Source organism: Patagioenas fasciata, chromosome 2 (genome assembly GCF_037038585.1).
Source record: "Patagioenas fasciata isolate bPatFas1 chromosome 2, bPatFas1.hap1, whole genome shotgun sequence".
Classification (NCBI taxonomy): Eukaryota; Metazoa; Chordata; class Aves; order Columbiformes; family Columbidae; genus Patagioenas; species Patagioenas fasciata.
Genome location: NC_092521.1, coordinates 153358215 through 153371371, shown reverse-complemented (window position 1 = coordinate 153371371; position 13157 = coordinate 153358215). Strand labels below are relative to the sequence as shown.

The 13157-nt window shown below is 39.9% G+C and overlaps 1 protein-coding gene across 12 annotated transcripts in view; it reads left to right on the top strand.

Moving 5' to 3' along the window:
• The first annotated feature begins 256 nt into the window (after positions 1-256).
• Positions 257-13157, top strand: part of ZNF438 (zinc finger protein 438) — a 60689-nt gene continuing 47788 nt past the window's right edge. For 5 of the 12 annotated variants that reach the window (XR_011737770.1, XM_065831989.2, XM_071805287.1 and 2 more), the window contains exons 1-4: positions 257-341; positions 2461-2542; positions 3020-3073; positions 10114-10413. The gene's annotated coding sequence lies outside the window, so the exon portion shown is untranslated. Of the gene's footprint in view, positions 342-993; positions 2092-2460; positions 2543-3019; positions 3074-10113; positions 10414-13157 lie in introns of those variants that run through there. The other 7 variants (XM_071805292.1, XM_071805289.1, XM_071805280.1 and 4 more) reach the window with 3 other exon arrangements.

The window sequence follows — 13157 nt, the reverse complement described above, 5'->3', positions numbered from 1 at the left end:
CCTCCCCAAAATCCCCAGTCTCACCATCCCCAGCCCACAGCACGATGACAGTCTGTTCTGGGGCCGGCTGGGGGCCCAGCTCCCGCACACCAGCGGCTACTTGGGAAGGGAACGCAGACCTTGGAGCACAGGGGAGCCCCGCACCACGGAGCCCCGCACCCCGCGCCGAGCCCAGGACGCGACCAAAAGCGCAAGCGCCGCCGCTTTCCCGCCACCACTATGTCCCGTCGGCACTGCGCCTGAGCGGGGAGGGCGGGGCCTTCCCGAGGGGCGTGGCGCCACATCGCGCCGTTGCCGTGACGTCACGGCGGCATGACGCAGGCACGCAGAGGGGCGCGCTCGTAAGTTCCCTTCCCCCCGGGCGGTGGGGCCGTGGCCCGGGCGGGCGGTGCTGGGGAGGGCGCGGCTGCGCTCGCTTCCGCCGCCCCGGGCCCAGGAGCCGGGCGAGGGGGCTGGGGGCGTTCCGCTGAGCGGCCGGGAAGGAGGACGTGGCGGGGCAGCGGCTCCCGACCTGACTTCACCTCACCCACGGCGAGCCTGAGGGGTGCCTGTGCGGGCTGTTCCGCTGGGCTCCGCGCTACTGGGCTCGCCCGGTCACGGGCAGGCGTGTCCCGAGTCCGCTGTTCAGCCGGCGCAGGGGGGTTCGCTGGCTGCATGCGGGGCCCGCTCGCCTCCCGCCGCCGAGCTCGGGCGCAGCCTGCGAGGCCTCTGCAGCGCTCGGGGCCCTGCCCGGCGCTGGGCGAGCGCAGCGGGAACGCCACCCCGAGCCTCCTGCGGGAGGTGGTGCCTGCCCCGAGAACACAGGAGGAGTGGGTGGTTATAACTGACCGCAATTATCAGACGTGATGTCTTAATAAAGATCTGCAGAAGGGATTCTGCAAGTCACGAAAGTTACTTATGCAGTTCACTTCCACTGTTCTTGGTACACGTGGCCGTAAAATGTTGGGTACGCGAGGAAGGGCAGTGGTAGCATTCAGGTCACGGAAACCCCTGCCAGCCCGAGTCAGGGCTGTGCACCCGGTGCTCGACAGGGAGACCCGAGTGCTGGTGCACAGACCTTGCCACTGCTTCCGTAAAAGCACAAATACCAGATACAGCCTGCTGGACTCTTTGAGGCTTGGAAGGAGCCTGAGAGCCAAAGGGTTTTTGTTCTGCACCTGCAGAAATGAATGCAATAAATGGATATGGTGTTTATGCGTAGCTGGTGCTGAGGCCTACTGATTTATCAATTCTGTAAAACTTTTTATATTGGTAATAATGAAATAAATAATATAGATCCCAAGTTCTAAGCGATCTGATGTGGCAGGCATTGGCAAAATGAGGAAGGAAGTATTTGAAAGCAGTGTAAAAGGGTTGTATAGGGACCACAGTGGTGTCTGCAGTGTGGTGAATTTAAAAGAGTGTGAGAGACCGGCTTGTTTCAGTTTTTTTATGTCCAGAAGTCCTGCTTTGTTAAAACACTTACCAGGTTCCATACCTGCATTAAAATTGCCATTATACTTCTTACCATTTATTGGGAGTCTTTTGCTCTTCTATTTGTACTGTCTGGTGATCAGTTCCTTTCTTTTTCTCCGTGTTAAAGATATCTTGTTGAGGTCCTTAAATGCTATGTAGTTCAGCAGGCTTAGTTTAGAAATTATAGTCTTGAATTTTCTTGTACTGATTTATTTGAACCTCGAATAGGTCATTAAAATGGTCTTTCATATTATTATTCCATTATAAAAAGGAAAGAGAAGGGTAACATAAGGTAAATACACAGCTCAATTGAATCATGGTAGGTTTTGTGTACAGGTTTTGTTGTTGGTTTTGGTTGGTTTGTTTCTTTTGGTTGTGGGTTTGTTTTGTTTTTTTCCTTCTTCACAGGACCATTCAACAACCAAAGCACTGAGCTGCTGCTTTCATTTTTTCTTAAATCTAACCTTGTTGTAGGTAGTTATTTTTAGTACTAGTTTAAGTTATTTTTATGCAAAGCAAAATACATATTTCAGGGATGAGTGCATATTTTTTCTGCTTCAGTAGCTAGAACAGGATTTTTTCAAACTGTCAAAAATCAGAAAGGAAAAGGAAGGAAAAAAGCTTATGACAGTTATGGTGTGTGTTTAAAATATTTTTTGTGATGATCTGGTATAATGCTCTTAGTGTTTAATTAAAAATATTCTTGCGAAATGTTAACTGGAGGATCAGAAGAAAACTAGTACTACGTTATGGTTCAAATGATTTTAACTTTTGGGCAGGCAGTGAGAGTAAGATTTTGGGGTAGCTAAAATTTTGTACCTAAGTTTTTTCGAAGCATTCATGAAGGAAAAACTAGTTTCCTATGTATCCTCTACATCTCATTTGTGAGAATATCAGAACTAGCCATGACTGGGCCAGCATATGATGAGGTATTTCTGACTTATGTGAAACTCTAGAAAAATGTCATAATTTTCATACATATTAATATATGTTTCTGATGTACAGGTTCAATGATTATGCTGCATTAGACAGAAGTAGTGTTCCTCATCTGTGACTTGGGTTGTTCTGAAGATGTTCATGTGCAGAGGTAATATGTTATTTATGGAAGTGGTTTAACATTTTAAATGTTTATATGAAACTGGTGGTGGTTTCATGTGTTCAGTTGCATATAATGGGGTAAACGTCAGGTCAAAATGAAATGGTCAAGGTACAACTTTGATCTGATGTTGGCTGAAAATTTTACTCCAGTTACAATTATAGAAAGTTACAGAGTTTTGGAAGTATGTGGTCAAATCAGGAGTGTGTGAACTTTACCCGTTATTTTAGCAATATTTATTCAAATATTTACTATTGCAATTTCTAATCTTGAAGTACTTTTAATGTATAGTAAACCTCAGAAGAGATGTTGTTGCATTGAGGTAAACATGTTTTAATAGAATTCTTGTTTATTGACCACTTTTTAAAATGTATGTCTCTGTTTTTTATTTAATATGATTTTCTGTCCTTTGCTAAATATATCTCCTGGGATATTGAGACTTTCTGGTTTTTATTTTCCTTGAAACAGGAATTAAGATGGATGAAATATTTTATTTGCTGTAGCAGCACCAGGATGTATTAGGTAGGTATGTTAAAAGAATATGGTTAATATTCTTGAACAATATTTTAGTTTTTGATTCTATGTTGGTCTGAACAAGAAGAAATGACATACGGTAAGCGAGGGTGCTTTCCAGTGGCAGATGTAGGTGGCCTCCCTGCTTTCGATTATGGTGAACTGCTATGTGTTCCGCACAGGTTCCATGAGGAGATGCAGACAGCCTTAGGTAGCTGATGCATTTTAATTTTGCATCCTTGAATTGGAGTTTTTAGTGTGTCCTTTCCCTAAGGTTTGTATGCTTTTCCTTTTGTAAAACTAGACTGAGAAAATACCACAAAGTGTTTTGGAATCGTGTTGTCAGTGTCCTGGTTAAATGTGATCATGGAAGAAAAAAATTCAGTTACCATCTCTGTACTTCATACGTAGACAGATTTGGTTATGAGTTGCTGTTTGTTTGTTTGTTATTTTAAAATTCTTTAGTGTCTTTGAGGGTGTACTCCAATGGGAGTGTACTCCAACCAAACTAATTGTTTTCTGAATTTCCATCAAAGATATTAGTGATTCAACATCAGTAAAAGATGTTTTGATGCTCATCTTAGTCTGTGCTGAAGTTAAGATTTTGCCCTTACTTGCTTAGACTTAATGCTTCATGTTTATCATCATAATTTACTTAAGGATCCAGAACATGTTTTTTTTTTTAATTGAAATAATGAACATGTATTTTTACAAGAATAAAATTGGTAAATAAGATAACAGCAATAATTGTTGAGCAGTTTCTTATGAAGTGGATTTGCATCTTATTGTTACCACAGTTGAATGAAATACGAACTTCCTCACAATGTAATTGATTAAAAAGCATATGTATGATGTAGATACTTAATGATTTTTTTTTTCTAAATTTTGTTAAGAAAAAGTGATAAGTTTTTGATTCCGTGCTTTTTCTTACTGGTGTAACAAAGAGATTCTTACTGTCAGCTTAAAATGACATTTGGAGAAGGCTGTCTTCTTGATGTTATATTTGCTCCGTGTTACTATTGGTCCTGTCACCTGTCATGAAGACACACAGAAGAGCTGTAGAAACTATCCTGTTCTTCGTGTGGTATCTGCTGATTAAGTATGTCTTTGGCTTGTTATAGTACTATGTTCGTAGGTATTGGTTTGTCCTTAATAAGCTGATTAAACCTAGTATAAGTAGTATTCAAGCAGTATTTTTTGAAGGACTGATTTCATGGGTATTTATAGCGTAATTAAGTGTTGTAGGAAATGTTATCACGGTTTGTGGAGCGATACATCTTAATCTGATAATTCATCCTAATTAATATAAAAATGTAATCAAAGCACCATAAATCTGTGGTAGAACTGTACTGTGTATTAAACAAGGATATGAAAGTGCATAAATTAACTGAAGGCTGAAATGTCTGTCAGAAGTACTTAATGGTTTTACTGACCCAAAAGCAGAAGCCAAACCAAGCCTTTAAAGGTGTGTCATCTTTTTGGTGCTGTCACGGAGGCACCCCGAGGTTAATTTAAGAGACAACAGGGTCCAAAACAACTTTTATTAAACCGGTGAGAAACAGGGTTTTAGCACTCCAAAAGTGACCTAAATATAGGTTCGGGTATCAGTTGAGGAAAATTATTAAGGGGCAGCAACTGGTACAACAGGCGGTCCACAGAGTGCATGCACGTGGCTTCACCCAAAACAATGCCAGAACCACCCCCGAGTCCCAGAGGAGTACACACTTGCCTGAACACGGTGCAGGATTATTCTTAAAGAGATACAGGTAAAGCGTACGCTCGTGATTCCGCGAGGGTAAATTTATAATACACTTGCAGTTCTGTGAGGGTTAATTTACTTACACGTGCGAATGTGCACGGAATACTACACGTGCTTATGTGGAAGCACTGGAGGAAAATACACTCGCGATTGTGCGAGGATAAATTTATAATACACTCGCAATTGTGCGAGGAAATAAAGTTACACTCGGGATTGTGCGAGGAAATAATTTAAAGTACGCGTGCAAATGTGCACGGAATATAAATACACTCGCGATTGTGCGAGGAAATAATTTTATATGTGCTTGTATTAAGTACGGGAAGTTACACGTGCATATGTGCACGGAATAAAGTTATATACTCGCAATCCTGCGAGGGGTTTTACTCACACACGTGGCGGCAAGGCAAGCGGAGTCTCCATCCCGGGGAGGGGGGGCTCAGCGGCAGCATCTTCAACTCGCAGCTCCGAGAGACCGGCGACAATGGGCGGAGTCTCGACGAGAGTCCCGTTTTTGTACTGGCTGATCAGACCTGACTGTAGGCATTCTAGAGGCTTCTTTGCACCCCCACACCATGTGTGGGGTGCCCCTGAAGCCTCCAAACATCCCCCACACTGGTCACAGGTGCCCAGCGGCTCACTGGCGCCTCGGCAATCCCTTCTCCTAATGGCCCTGGCCAGGGTGCTCTGGGCCAAACAAAAGAAGCTGTTAGCCTCAAGTAGCAGAGAGAGAGGGAGATGTGCCTACTCCCTCCATACTGAAGGAGTGGGGGGAAACAGGGGGGTTTGCATTCTGCCACAGGTGCATTATTTATACATCACAAGGGACGATTGTAATGGACTCTTCTCTTCTGAGGATCTTTCCCTAGGGACAACGTTCGGAAAATGATGTGTAGCAGCCAGTGTGATTTCTGTTGTACCCATTCTTCTTTACCACTTCATTATTTTATGTGCATGTTTGTGGTTCTTTTGAATGAACCATAGAAAATAGGGATGTACCTCTTACTGATTTGTATAGTTCTGAACACGCTGCCATCTTCTGTATGTAACTGATTTGAAATAGTAATGATACAAAACTTAAGTTGTCTGGTTTTTTTTTTTGTAGCCATCCTTGACTGGTTAGCCTCCCTGAGTGAGGTTCCGGTCTGTGAGTGCCTATAATCTCAGATTTATGTCAGGCTGCTGTTTCAATGAAGTAGGGCTGCAGACACCAAGACATGAGCTTGTGGCAGTTCTTGCTCTTGTTCAGCTCCATCAAAACAGATGTTGAAGACAGAGGGTAGATCAATATTTTTTGGGAAGCAAGGCAGTGAAGTTTAAATATTGGCATGCAGTCCAACATCAGTCACTGCTAATGATATGCACTGTCCTAAACGTCAAAGTGTATGAACCTCCAAAATACTGTTAGGGAATCAAAAAGGATCAGTCTATAAAAGCGTGCATAGTTCTACTGTGTACATAAGCATGCTCTGCGTATGATGAAACAAGCACTTTTAAGTTTTCAGTCTTACTAGTAAAATGTCCTAGATCAGTAATATGGATGCTCAGGGGTTTTTTATAACTTTTGTCATCAACACATTTTGAGGCTTTACTGAAGAAGGAAAATGAATTGGTATTGGATTAGAAAGAAGGGACTGTTCTGTATTACAGGACTGAAACTGAGACCACCCAAATGCCTTCAGCTGGTTTTTGTTATTTTCACAAATAGTTTGTTCTTTTAGGAAAGTGTTTAAGAACAGAGAGCTGAGTCAGTCGCTCTATTATGTTTTTGTCTAAATGGCGATATTAAGCAAACTTTACTGTTCATGATTGAGAAAAAGAAAAAAACCTTAGACTTTTGATTCTCTTGTTTTTTTAGCTTCCAGAGAAAACAATAGTTGCGGTTTCAGATCTTCAAGTGCACCTTTTTCTTGGAAATTTTTGTCTAGTTTTGGCTGGATATGTAGCTCTTAAGTGTCAATATAGTATCTGTCGTATTTTAGGGTATTTCAGTAAGTGAATTCAGGGATGTCATATGTTTTCCATAGTTCTTGTAGGATAAGTGTCTTCCATATATACATATATATGAAGTTTTCTATTAAAGTTTCAATTTTTGAAAGAGCGGGTCTGCTGCGTTACATTACAGACTTGTTCTTACACTGAAGCATACTTGGTGCCTCATTGAAGACCTAAAGGTAAAGAGTCCACCTATCTGCAGTTTAGGGCAGTTACCTTTGCTTAGTCTGTGTTCATATTGTAAACCAGTGATTTTCTTGCTGGGAAGATACTCTGATGAGCATGTGATAAAGATTTGTGGACTGTAGTGGGTGAGATACAAAGAAGAAATTACGCTGAAGGACAAAAAAGCAAAGACTACCTGGCCCAAAATGTTAAGTCTTCGCATGTTCATTGTGTCACATATTCCAGGTTGGGGGCTGTGTGTTAAGAATCTTGCTTCTGAGAGCTATTTTGGCTTCTGATATCAGTGTTTGCACTTGCAATCAGAGTAAACATAGTGTGATGGAGAACAGCATGGGGAATAAATTGCCCTGGTTAAAATCAGTATCTTACATCATATAGCATGCTGTCACAGTGTATGCAGTGCTGGATGCCTCCTCTAAAAAGGAAGATGTAGAGAAGAGGAGATTTGGAGAAAAGGGTGAAAGAATGACCTACAAGAATGGAGACTTGCTTGTAGAAAGAGAAATTGGAAAAAAGAAAGTTAGATTGTTTAGCCTTTGAAAGGCAATGAATATGATGAAGTATAACACAAGTACACAGAATGATGAATGGGTTGAGAAAAGTAATTCAAAAGCTTGTGTTCTGTTTGTTCATGCTATAAGAGTAAGGGGACATTCTGTGAAATTAGGGTTGCAAATTGAGAAAGAAAGCTTGAGAAAGGATATATTTGTTAATAAATGGTTAAGACAGTGAGCTCTGCAGTCTAGGGGGAGTTTCAATTTAGGAGAATTCTAGTAGAAGTTGGATAATTTAGAGTGCAAGAATGTTTACAAAGGCTCAGGTTACCTTTATTCCCTGAAAGAATATAACACATCAGCTTTTGTCATTTATAAGATTATTTTTTCCATCATGATTTTTTTCTAAAGCTAAAAACTATGTATTGATGGTGGGAATCAGGGAATTAAATTTGTCCCTAGTTTGTTTACAGGAGAAGTGGTTATAGTGTCTCACTAATTTGTCTGCTCTCTGTCACTGTAATAGGTCATATCTAGGTGAAATACCTGCTGGGTAGTATGTCTAGTTCTCTTGGTAGTATCCACTGATTAACTTTGTTTTTCCTGTAAGTGGGGGCATTGAGAAAGAAGTTTTGGGGAGTAACATTGGGTTCCTCGTCATCTTAGAGAGAAATTATGTAGGACAGTTGTTTTTGTGACTTGCCTCTCGTGAGACCCGGTTCTGTTCAGCTTCGTTTTTTCTGTTTCCTGCGCTCATGCATTGAGTAGGTGTTCCTGCAGCAGTTAATCCAAGTCAGCACACGAGCCTGTTCTGTACCTAGAGTGATGGAATATTTAGGGAGGGAGAGATGAGCTAACGCTGGCCTTCTGTGTCACCCAGCCAACTTCCAGCAAGTATGTAAAAAGTCATAAAAAATAGCAGCGGGTGTATGTTAATTAAATGAGCATGCTTGTCGCTCTGCCAGCCTTTCCTCTTGGCATGGTTCAAGTCCTAGAAACTGTGTTTGCTTTCAGTCTCTATCAAACTCAAATACAAAACTCTCTGATAAAAGCATCAAAAGCAGTGTTCAGCAGGAAAAGGCTACAGAATGAGCTTTTGCTCGTTCCCACTGAAATGTCCTTTTCGCTCCATTTAATGGAGGCTGCAGTTTTTACTTTTGGTGTGTTTAGCAACAGATTGACTAAAATTTGTTGTCTTTGGCTCTAGAGTGGCAAAGAGCAGATGTCAGGGAGGTGCCGTGACAGGAATAAAAAGATTCAGGCTGCTTGTGGGAATTTGGAAGATGAGGGGGAAATCTTCCTCCTATTTTTTTACTTGCTAGAATCCATATTATACCATTTAGAACTGGCATTCAGTTCAAAACTTGTTGTGCTGCAAGGGTTGCTGCATTGATGCAGGCATTCTTTCCCAGAGCTCAAATTGTGGAAACAGATTTTATTTATAAAATAAAATATGCCCATTAAATTATAATTGATACCTTAATTAGGAAGAACTTGCCTGAAAGATGGTAGCTTAGTGACCTGCGGGACATTTTCCTGGCTTAGAATAGCCATGATTTATACCGAAACATTTTTCTCTGTATGATTCTTAAAAATGGAATTCCCCTGTCAAGGCAGGAAAACTTCACTAGCTAAGAAGTACTGTGTCAAGGATGATAAGCCTAAAATAATGGTCAACTTTTAAACATTATTTAGGGTTGGAACATCTAAATAGTAAGCTTTGCTATTTGGGGATTGTTGCTATTTCAAAAATATGCATTTAAAAGCCACCACTACGTGCCAGTCTCTGCATAAGCAGGTGGGTGCCAGATGTATGTGGGACCCTGGAGAAGTTTGTTGCTTTGCTTTATTTCTTTTCACTTCTGTAATGAGCAGAATGCTTCGAAAGTTAGTGGTTGCTTTTTCAAAGGCTGGAAGGATTTTATCTTTGTCTTGATTAAGGATCAGTTTCTGAAAACACCTTAAACACCGTGTGTAATTTGCTAGTAGAATGATTATTTGTTTATCTTTCTCACATATTTTTTTTTTCACTCAACATCTACCTGTAATTCAAGGCTATATATTGCCACAGTATAGTTTACAGATGAGAAAAACATAAATGTGATGTAATTTGCAGTAATTTTGATTGCAGGTTGCTATACTTGAAAGTTGTGGCAAATATCTCTTGTATTATGGTGTATTTAATGTTTTGTGGAGCCTGAGGAGCTTTTTTATTTCCTGTGATGACAAAGAGTTACTTAATAAGAATCTGGAGGGGAGGATAATAATAAATATTCTGATCTTTCTTGCGATGATGCTCTTTAGTCTTGTGTTAGTGTTTTAGAAACCCACGTTACCTCCTGCTTTGGGTCTTCATATTCTAATGGTGATTGTAGTAGCTCTTATAATTTTCTGGAGAGATGGGATATGAAATAGAAGAGATGTGTCTTATTGTTCATTTATTCAGAATATAATGAGTCTGACTTTTTTTTTAAAAACAGTATTGTGGAGCGAGTTGTCAGAAACATCATATGTGTAAGGTATATAATGTATGTTCTCTGGTCTCTTCAGGGTTTACAAAGTCATGATTGAAATATGCTGTTCTGATTTGAGAACAAATCTTCTCATTTTTTTTGCAGATGATCAATGTAGTTGCACAGCTGAAAGAAAACAGGACAAACCAGCTTGTCAGTTCTCCGTGGCATGTGGACTTGCCTGCTTGGGTGGCTTATTTCAGCGCTTGCAAGTGGCAAGTCTGGAAATAATTGCGGTCAGAGCTGCTGCAAGAGGACTGAGTGAAGCCTTTTTGATTTCCTATATGCAAAGGAAGGCAGGTTTGATCAGCAGCTCCTGTGAGGGTTGTTCAGGCAGTGAGGAAGTCCAGTCCAGCGCAGGATTTTGCGCTTCTGACCTGTTTAGGGCATGTTCTTTTGCTTAAGGTGAGATGCTGAAATTGGCAGAGTTTGGTGTGTTTGACTAGCATCATTTATGTCTCTCCTGTAGTTGATTTCTTCCAGGTATTTTCCACCTGCCTGTCGACTTCCCTTGTTTACTGCAATGTCTGAAAGAATTTGTGACGATATTAATAATGTTAGAAAAATTGATAAATTATGGATTCTGCATTTAAGGACTTTATTCTAGATCATTTAATCATAAGCATTTGTAAGGTTTCTTTTACATGGTAAGATTTCATTTTAAAAGCAGCATGAAACTGTGGATTCCGTTTAGACTAGATCAAGATCGGGAGGGATCAAGCCCATTTTATTTACTTTTCCATGATTTCATGCAAATATTAAAGCTACATTTATGAACTAGCATGTTGTGAGGATAGCTGTGTATTGCAAGGAGGGCTGGTTTAAGAATTTATTAAGGTGTATTTCATCTAATTAACTGTAAAAGTTTTGAAACTCTTTGAAGGCGTTTTTCCATCTAAAAACCTTGAAACACTTTGTATATAATATTGATGTTCATTGGAAAGTGGGTTTATTTTTTACGATTTTAAGACAAGCTTATTTTAATGTTCAAGATTAAAGTAGAACAAACTTTATTTTTTTTATTTTGATTTTTAAAATCAAACTGCACTTACAGAAGTGCAGATATCTTTGAAAGATTTAGATGATCAACTTTTGAGAAGCAGAAAAATTCCTAATACTGCTAACTAAATTCATGGAAACTCTTGACTATAGAAGTGGTTTACTCTGCATATATCTCTTCCTGTTTCACAAAGCTGTTTATTTCAGGAAAAAAAGAAAAAGAAAAAAAAAGAAGAACTAGAAAATGTTGATTATAGCAGTTGTGGAGTAATGAGCTTTAATTGGACCATCAAAAATGCAAGCCAAGGAAACAGTATAATAGCTTGATAGTGATATCTAATAATTTGAGAAGCATGCCCCTAGGAAACAAATAGAATCATCATTTGGCTAGTGAACTGTATGTATATACTATTGGAATTGCCCTGTCCTATCAGGGAAGTAGGGCAGACCAAGTATCCCAGGTCTTGTTCAGCCCTCAGAGATTTCAGTGATGGGAGAAAAAATAATCTTGGACAGTATAAACCTTCTTTTGTCTAACTGCAATTATGTTTTGAAGTGTGTGCTGTTCAGTAATGAAAACAGTTTACTTGAATTGTCACTTTATAACATTGCATAAATGAAACACTAGAAAGACCATTTCCAAAATGTTTATTAATAATTAAAAGTTAATGAACTTCAACAGTTTCCATAGGTGATTACAGGTCGGCACAAAAAATCCATGTGTGTGTTCTTGGGGGATATTTACAAAGAATAGTTTTGGGTTTTCTTTAGCAACCTCTCTCTCCAGTACTTGTCTGTGAATCGTGTAATTATCTGATAGTTCAGTCTTTGGCAATTGTGTTTAGAAAGCTGCTTTATATTGGGAAGGAGAAAATGTCGAGCATATACACTTGCAGTTAGGCGGAGACTGGGCGGCAATATTAACACGTGTTAAATTGATGGACTGTAGACCCCAAAATAGGAAATTTTAAATTTTTTGTTGAAATATAGTTGCATTGTAAGTACTGGTATTTAGAGGCTTAATAATTTTCAAAACTAGTATCTTTGGAATTCACTTTTTCATTATCAAGTGGGTTCACAGGCCCAGAATATGATATTCTTTACTTTCAGGTTTTTAAAATTAATTGTATTTCTTTCTGGAAATAAAATTAATGTTGATAACCTCTCCATTAAAAACGTTCCTGGTACTGGTACATGACTAGTTTTTAGAATATAATTTCTAACGAGGTTCTGTAAAGAGTACGTGTGGTCAGGTGGAAAATCTTCTTGATTTGCAAGGGAATCTTATCTTAGTGGTGCACGCTGTTGTGAGCTGCAGTGCTGCTTCAGCAGATGGATGGGTTACAAATGTATATGCTGAAAGGAATGCTCATGTTCTGAGGTGTTGCCTGCACTGGGGAGGTGCAGGAAACGGTTCCCAGCACTGTTGCCATCAATTGACTTGCATGGTAACGTGAGTTAGCTCCTGGCTTCTGACAGAGCTTCAGCCTGGTCAGTTTATCTTGCTGGAGGAAAGGCTGGGGTTTTATGCACATTGGAACTGCCATAGTTCACTGAAACAACAATAACAGTACCACTAGAAGTATTTTTACATATAACGGTCCTTTGAAGACAGAAAATCTTGCAAGAATTCAGAAATATTTTTCTGACCGATGTGCAAACAATGTTGTGTGCTGTGAATAGTTTTGTATCAAGTTTATAGGCTTCAAAATTGTAATGGCTCATCTACTGTTGCAGGTTTTTGGATAACATCTTGTGTGGATATTCTACTGCTGGATATTTAGTCTGCTGTAGAGACAGATGAATTTAGGAAAAGTGACTTTAATCTCAGAAGAACGTGTATTGACTGGAAGAGTTAGTTCAGTTTGTTTTTGCAGATCACCAATCCTTAGAAGTGGGATTAAGTTAAGTACAGGAGAAAATGAAACTTTCCCTTTGTCTTCAGAATGAGGTCATGGTGCTATCAGCTTCCATCTCAGTATAATAACAGAAAATACAATTGTTTTGTATTTATGTCTTATCTCCTGAAGAACAGGAGTTACAGTTACTTGTGCAGGCCATAATGTCGCAATGACTTTTTTGCCTTCTTGACTGTTACTTCTTTACTGCACCGTATCACCTTATTTGCATGTCTGTGCTCGAAATTCTCA